This window comes from Mus caroli, chromosome 14 (assembly GCF_900094665.2).
Source record: "Mus caroli chromosome 14, CAROLI_EIJ_v1.1, whole genome shotgun sequence".
NCBI classification, from domain to species: domain Eukaryota; kingdom Metazoa; phylum Chordata; class Mammalia; order Rodentia; family Muridae; genus Mus; species Mus caroli.
In genome coordinates this window covers 100,951,526-100,959,599 of record NC_034583.1, presented here as the reverse complement: position 1 = coordinate 100,959,599, position 8,074 = coordinate 100,951,526, and positions in this window count along the sequence as shown.

The following is an 8,074-nucleotide window of genomic DNA, read 5'->3' as shown; positions in this document are numbered from 1 at the left end:
TTCTCTATGGAATCTTCTGCACCTGAGATTCTCTCTTCCATCTCTTGTATTCTGTTGCTGATGCTCGTATCTATGGTTCCAGATTTCTTTCCTANGGTTTCTATCTCCAGTGTTGCCTCATTTTGGGTTTTCTTTTAATAACTTATTTATTTTTATTTTATGTGTGCATGGGGTGAGATTGTCAGAATTCCTGGACTTACAGACAGTTGGGAACTGCCAAGTGGTTGTTCCGAATTGTCCCTGAGCCATCTCTCCCACTCAAGAAGTAATTTCTTATCAAATAATGCATAACATTTTGGTATGTTTTTAATTTGGTTTTAATTTAATGTTATTTTAATATTTACCATTATTGACTAGGTTTAACTGACTTCCAAGATGTATAAGGCTCTTATTTTGTCGTCCATTCTTGTATATAGCTTTTAAAAATATTTTTATATAATAATTTGGAAATATATTCTGGAAAATTGGTTTATCTACAAAAACACTATATTTAATTTTTAACTCATATATTTTCAATTGTGAATCACTATCATTGACTTGCTAACCCATTTATTTCAAGCATAGTGTTTTCCAGCACCGATTAATTACGTCTTTAGTGTTCTCCTTTCTTTACCCCTCATTCATCTTCTCCTTGTTCCTCTTCTTCTTCCCTTTCCTTTTTCTCAGTTTTTATAAAATACGTCGAAAAATGAATTTAGCAAATACAATATATTTAGTTTTTTTATATTTTCTTTTTAACTTGTGAACAGTGTTAGAATGTGTGTATATATGTATGTCTCTAATATGATGCATTGATTATTTCAAAACACAATATATAGTCTATGTTCTTTATTAATAAAATAACAGAAGAGCAAATATTTCTCTTTTTTTTTTCACATTCCAAAAAATTATATCTCCTAAAATTCTTTTGGTAGGTATGCATTTATTACCTTTATTTTTTTTCAATTTTTTTATTAGATATTTTCTTCATTTACATTTCAAATGCTATTCCAAAAGTCCCCTATATCCTCCCCCTGCTCTGCTCCCCTACCCACCCCACTCCCACTTCTTGGCTCTGGTGTTCCCCTGTACTGGGGCATATAAAGTTTGTAAGACCAATGGACCTCTCTTTCCACTGATGGCCGACTAGGCCATCTTCTGCTACATATGCAGCTAGAGACACGAGCTCTGGGGGTACTGGTTAGTTCATATTGTTGCTCCATCTATAGGGTTGCAGACCTCTTCCTTTCTGACAACTATAGTTGTATATAAACTTTAAAAAAGATACTACTTTCATGCAAGGAAAAGAAATAGGTACTCAGTACTAAAGGTTATTAATTTTTAATATTATATTTTAAACTGTTAATTAAAAAATTTCTGCATATCACTAACAAACTCCAGTGTTTCAAAGACATTTGTTCAACACATTCCACACTCTTAAACATCATATCTATAGTTGTTTATCTAGAGCTTGCATTTACATTTCCATATACCCCCAATTGCTTTCCCGCCTTCTTTCCTACCTATCTTTCTTAATTCACTCCTAGCGATAAGTCTGAAAATAAAAACCACAGGTTTTACTCTAATTTCTGAAAACTGTGTATTCAGAAAATAGAATTAGAGAGATGGTCAAAGTGTTCTGGAATTGACTACTCCCAGGGAAAGTAGTTGAAAATTACATCTTTCACATTCTGAGAAGATCAAGAAATACACAGGAGGAAAAGGTATTGAACCAAAGAAACTTTGCTAAATGACCTGTCAATCTGAGAAGTTAACTTTTTCATATACTTGTTTGTCCCTTAAATATGCTGTTCTTAGGAAGTGCTTGCCCATTAAAAAATGAAAAGTTAAAACCTCAAAAGAAATGAAACTGCTATGAGTGACAAATACCACTGTGGAGTGTGGAGCGTCTTTAAAAAATATTAGCCCAGAAATTTAGAATACCCAAGTTATAAGATCTGTGTCTCTAAAAACAAACAAACAAACAAACAAAAAACAAAAAACCAATTTGCTAAACGCATGAAACTCAAGAAGAACGAAGACCAAAGTGTGCCCCTTCTTAGAATTGAGAACAAAATTCCCATGGAAGGAGTTACAGAGATAAAGTTTGGAGCTGAGACGAAAAGATGGACCATCTAGAAACTGCCATATCCGGGGATCCATCCCATAATCAGCTTCCAAACACTGACACCATTGCATACACTAGCAACATTTTTCTAAAAGGACCCAGATATGGCTGTCTCTTGTGAGACTATGCCGGGTCCTGGCAAACACAGAAGTGGATGCTCACAGTCAACTATTGGATGGAACACAGGGCCTCCAATGGAGGAGCTAGGGAAAGTACTCAAGGAGCTGAAGGGATCTGCAATCCTATAGGTGGAACAACAATGTGAACTAACCAGTACCCACTGGAGCTCGTGTCTCTAGCTGCATATGAATCAGAAGATGGCCTAGTTGGCCATCAGTGGAAAGAGAGGACCATTGGTTGTGCGAACTTTATATGCCTCAGTACAGGGGAATGCCAGGGCCAAGAAGTGGGAGTGGGTGGGTAGGGGAGTTCATGGAGGAGGGTGTGGGGGACTTTTGGGATAGCATTGGAAATGTAATTGAAATAAATACCCAATTTAAAAAATATGGGAAAAAAAGAACTAACAAGTAATTATTTTCTTTGAAAGGTTAGAACTTATTTTAAAAAATCACATTTTTAAATTTAAAATTTTTGTTCACAAAACATACTCAGACAAGAACTTCCTAAGCATTTTGTCTCTTCTAACTTTGTTAAAGTATTTTTCACCCAGGCCTACACAAAGTTTATAAAAGTCAAGTACTCAATATGTTCTTGCATGATTTTCAATTCTCTGATCTCTGAAGACAAATTCCAGAAACAACACACACTAGTTGTCTCCCTAAAGTGTAATAAGAAACACTGTTGCTAACATTATGATGATGATGATCATATTAGAGTTCATATGAGAAATTTAGAAATCCTGATATTGCAGTAGTTTGCTTTGCCTTTTCTGCTTTCTTAACTTTGGTTTAAACTAGAATTTAATATAGACAGACAGATAGACAGGTGATAGATGATAGATAGAGATAGATAGAGATAGATAATAGAGATAAATAAAGATAGAAGAAACTGAGTCATTATTAAATTAGCTGTGCTAATTCAATATAGGTGGAGAACTCTGGTAGGGGCAACTGGAAATGGGAACAATATTTGAAATGTTAATAAATCAAATAATTTAGTAAAAATAATATAAGTAAATTTAATTTTATATAAAAAAACTAGAAAGAAGTCAGCTAAAATTATTTCTTAAAATACAGATCCTGGAATCACTGTATCATTCTCATTCTTCTGCCTTATTTGTTTTTAATCCACAAATTTTGCTCAATTTATTTTCTTAAATCTCAACCTGTGCTTTTTCAAAATGTGTGTTTGCATATCAGTCAACCAGGAGATATGTAAATGCTTGACAGCTTACCTTGATGGCTTGTGCTTCACTTTCTTCTTTTCCTTTTTCTTTTCTTTTTTTCCTTTTCTATGGTTTTGCAAGGTGAACCCCCCCTCTCCCATTATAAGAGATAAATCACCTCAGGACTCAATAAAAACCAACTCAGAGATCAGAGAATCCTTTCCTAAGGAAGAAAGATTTGGATATAGAGAGCTCTGTGTATCAGTTAATGGTCTGATTTAATTCTTGTTTAAAGAGAATAAAAGCAAAAGAAATCCTGAATATGAATGATGCCATTTAACAATCAGAATTATGTCTATTTGAGAAGTGAAGATGGCATCATGATTTCTTTATGTAGCATATTTACATATGAATGTATGAAAGCATGTTATAAGAAGCTCATATTTCTGATTGAAAAACAAAAGTGCTAATCAGGTACCATTTTAGAGATTGGAATTGATTTATTTCTGAATGTTAAAAAAAAAACTTTTTGGAACTTCGATTACTCATACAGTTTCCAACAAGGACGATAAATGAGATGGTTATCAACAGCTTTTTATCGGCTATGGAAGGTAACTGAGTTTCTTAACTGGGCAATTTCAAGCTAATTATTTCTGTACATTGAAATAAACACTTTCTAGAAAGTATTGTAGGTACAATTAAAATGTAAGATATAAACACTGATATTGAATATATAATTGGTGCTTCATTGTATTATCATAATTACCGTGGTCTCAGAGAACTTCTGCAAGTTACTGATATATAAAATAATCCTTTTGTAAATGGCCAGAAATTGAATAGTCAATGATCTAAATATTTTGTTTGAATCACTCTTATAACTGCCTACAGTCATGGTAAGAGTTATAAAGTATTTTTTTAATTTTTAAGACCAAACTTGAAATTATTGAGCCTGTGCCCCTGCTTTCACTTCTTTTATTGGTTTTGAAATCTATTCACATTATCATGTGCTTTAGAATGGGCCACATCACTAGCCAATGATACTGCTGAGGTTTAGCAGAGACAGCTTCTGCTTTATGAAGCAAATTCAGATTTAAAATCAAACTCATTAAGCATTTCAGAGGCACATTGTGATAACAAAGTAGCTGTGGAAAATTGCCAGGTTTTACTGTCTGAAAAAAAATTAAGGAACATGAATGTTTGATGTAAATCCCTGTGGCCTTTAGCGATAAAACATTTTGCATAAAATTAAGGTTTTGCCAGTGGGAAGATAAATAACAACACTCTTCCAAGGGCAGGTCAATAAATAAAGGTACACAGCTTGTTATCATAATAGCATAACAGAAACTCTGAAGACTGTTAACTATTTTTTGGCCAAGATAAATCAATTTGAAGAGTAATGTTAGAGATTTGGCAAATACTGCTAATTAACAGGATTCATAGAATTTCATCCTTGTAAAATTTTATTTACGTTCTGCATGTCGAAGTAATATTCCCAAACAGAGAAAAAGGGAAAATGCCTTATGATTTCTTTCCTATTATATGAAGAGTTAGAAACACATAAGTTGCACCCAGCTTGGGAGAAACAGTAGTTTTGAGATCCATGCTCCATTCTAATAGATAATTCTATAAAATGAATTATTATTACAAACATAAACAGTGAATTTATCCAGTGGCTATATGTTTTTACTCTTCCTAGTCGCCAACACTGCAGCTGCTCAATACGTATTTAATACTGTTTTAGCTCTCTCCTTCAGATGTCTCTTCCCATGGTGTCTTCTCAAACCCTCTCCTAATGGCTCATCTATTCATTCTCTTCCCAGATCTGAACACACACACCTTTGCCTCCCCTTGGCTGGCCGTGTTCTTTTTTCTGCCCAACCATTGAGTAATGAGCATATTAACAAAGCAGAGAATAAATGGTAAGCATTGTTTACACAAACTTTTGACAGAAGATTTTTGAAATAAGCATTACAATGCATTGTCTGGATTGAAACAAGATAGGAGGGCAGAGAAATCAGCATTTGAGTAGCATAGGAGTAAACTTCACACAGTGTGCAAAATCCTTATTCCTATGTAATCCAATTCACAAAGCATCATGATTAAATCATTTATATTGTAAGTTGAGACTTAAGGCTACTGAAGACAACTGTTCTTTTAGGTAGTTTTCTACTTCATATGGTAACTAGTCTGAAAAGTCACACAATTGAAAATCAGGCAGAGATGGTATACTACATAATCCATATGAATGTTCACTAGTCAAATTCTGATGAAAGAGGCACACAGTGGTTTCAGGCAAATTCTGAATGACTTATCTCCTAGCTTATTTTCTTTGTCATTTTGTCTCTTCCCATAGTCCTTCTTTACTAAACAACCTATGTAGCCTCATTGAATTCTCCTATTCTAGATTCCCTTTGCCTCTTTAGAACACTATATTTCTCACATCCCTCAGAAAGATTTTGCCTCCTTCCTACACTATCTTATGAGTTACCTATTTTCTATGGTTATTAATGCTAAAACACATTTCCACAGCTGGAAATCTAATATTGATATATGAGAGAAAATTAGCAATATTTGATTTTTGAAGACTGGGTTACTTTAGTCAAGATATATGAGAACAACAACACAAGTAGACATTATTTACCACCAAGTAAAACATCTAATGTCATGGACAGGTTAAGTCTAATTTAGTTATTGGCCAAAAAGTCTCCACGCAACCCCCTACCCAAGCAACTCAGGCTATATTAACAAACTAGGTAAGGCTTATATCAATAGTAATACCTACATAATGCAATGAACAAACTCAAGGAAAATACACGTGATCATTACATTAGATGCTGAAAAAGCATTGGAAAAAATTCAGCATCCCTTCATGTTAAAAGTCTTGGAAAGGTCAGGAATTCAAAGCCCTTACCTAAACATAGTAAAAGCAGTATACAGCAAACCAGTAGCCAACATCATACTAAATGGAGATAAACTTGAAGCAATCCCATTAAAATCAGGGAGTAGACAAGGCTGATCACTCTCTCCCTACCTATTCAATATAGTACTCTAAGTCCTAGCAATTAGACAACAAAAGGAGTTCAAAAGAATACAAATTGGAAAGGAAGAAGTCAAGGTATCACTATTTGCAGATGATACAGTAGCATACTTAAGTGACCCCAACAATGTCACCAGAAATCTCCCAAACCTGATGAACAACTTCAGAAAAGCGGATGTACGTAAAATAAACCGAAACCAATTAGTAGCCTTCTTCTACTCAAAGGATAAAAAGGCTGAGAAAGAAATTAGGGAAATGACACCCTTCACTATAGCCACAAATGATATAAAATACCTTCGTGTGACTCTAACCAAGCAAGTGAAAGATCTGTATGACAAGAACTTCAAGTCTTTGAGGAAACAAATCAAAGATCTCAGAAGATGGAAAGAGCTCCCATGCACATAGATTGACAGGATTAATACAGTAAAAATGGCCATATTACCAAAAGCAATCTACAGATTCAATGAGACTCCCATCAAAATTCCAACTCAATTTTTCATAGAGTTAAAAAGAGTAATTTGAAAATTCATCTGGAATAACAAAAAAAATCCAGGATAGTGAAAACTATTCTCAACAATAAAAGAACTTCTGGAGGAATCACCATCCCTGACCTCAAGCTGTATTACAGAGCAATAGTGATCAAAATTGCATGTTATTGGTACAGAAACAGGCAGGTAGATCAGTGGAACAGAATTGGAGACCCAGAAATGAACCCACACTCCTATGGTTACTTCATATTTGACAAAGGAAATAAAACCATCCTGTGGAAAAAAAGCATTTTCAACAAATGGTGCTGGTTCAACCAGTGGTCAGCATGTAGAAGAATGCAAACTGATCCATTCTTACCTCCTTGCACAAAGCTTAATTCCAAGTGGATCAAGGACCTCCACATAAAACTAGATACAATGAAACTAATAGAAGAGAACGTAGGGAAGAACCTCTAACACATCAGCACAAGGGAAAACTTCCTAAACAGAACACCAATAGTTCCTGTTCTAAGATCCAGAATTGACAAATGGGACCTCAAAAAATTGAAAAGCTTCTGTAAGTCAAAGGACATTGTCATTAGGACAAAATGGCAACCAACAGAATGGAGAAAGATCTTTACCAACCCTACACTCAGTAGATGGCTAATATCCAATATATACAAAGAACTCAAGAAGTTAGACTCCAGAGAACCAAACAACCCTATTAAAACGGAACTAAACAAAGAATTCTCAACTAAGGAATACCAAATGGCTGAGAAGCACCTAAAAAAATGTTCAATATCCTTAGTCATCAGGGATATGCAAATCTAGACAACCTCAAGATTCCATCTCACACCAATTAGAATGTCTAAGATAAAAAATTCATGTGACAGCAGATGCTGGTGAAGATGTGGAAATGAGGAACACCCCTCCATTATTGGGGGTATTGCAAGCTTGTACAACCTCTCTGGAAATCAGTCTGGTAGTTCCTCAGAAAACTGGACGTAGTACTACCTGAGGACCCACCTATAACATCCCTCCCTGGGCATATACTGTAAGGAGCCGCCTTCACATTTGCCATTACAAGATGGCGCTGATGGCACTGACACCCGTGTTCTAAGTAGTAAACAAATGTGCCGGGGTAGCTTTCCACGCCATGTGCTCTGCCTTTCCCGTGA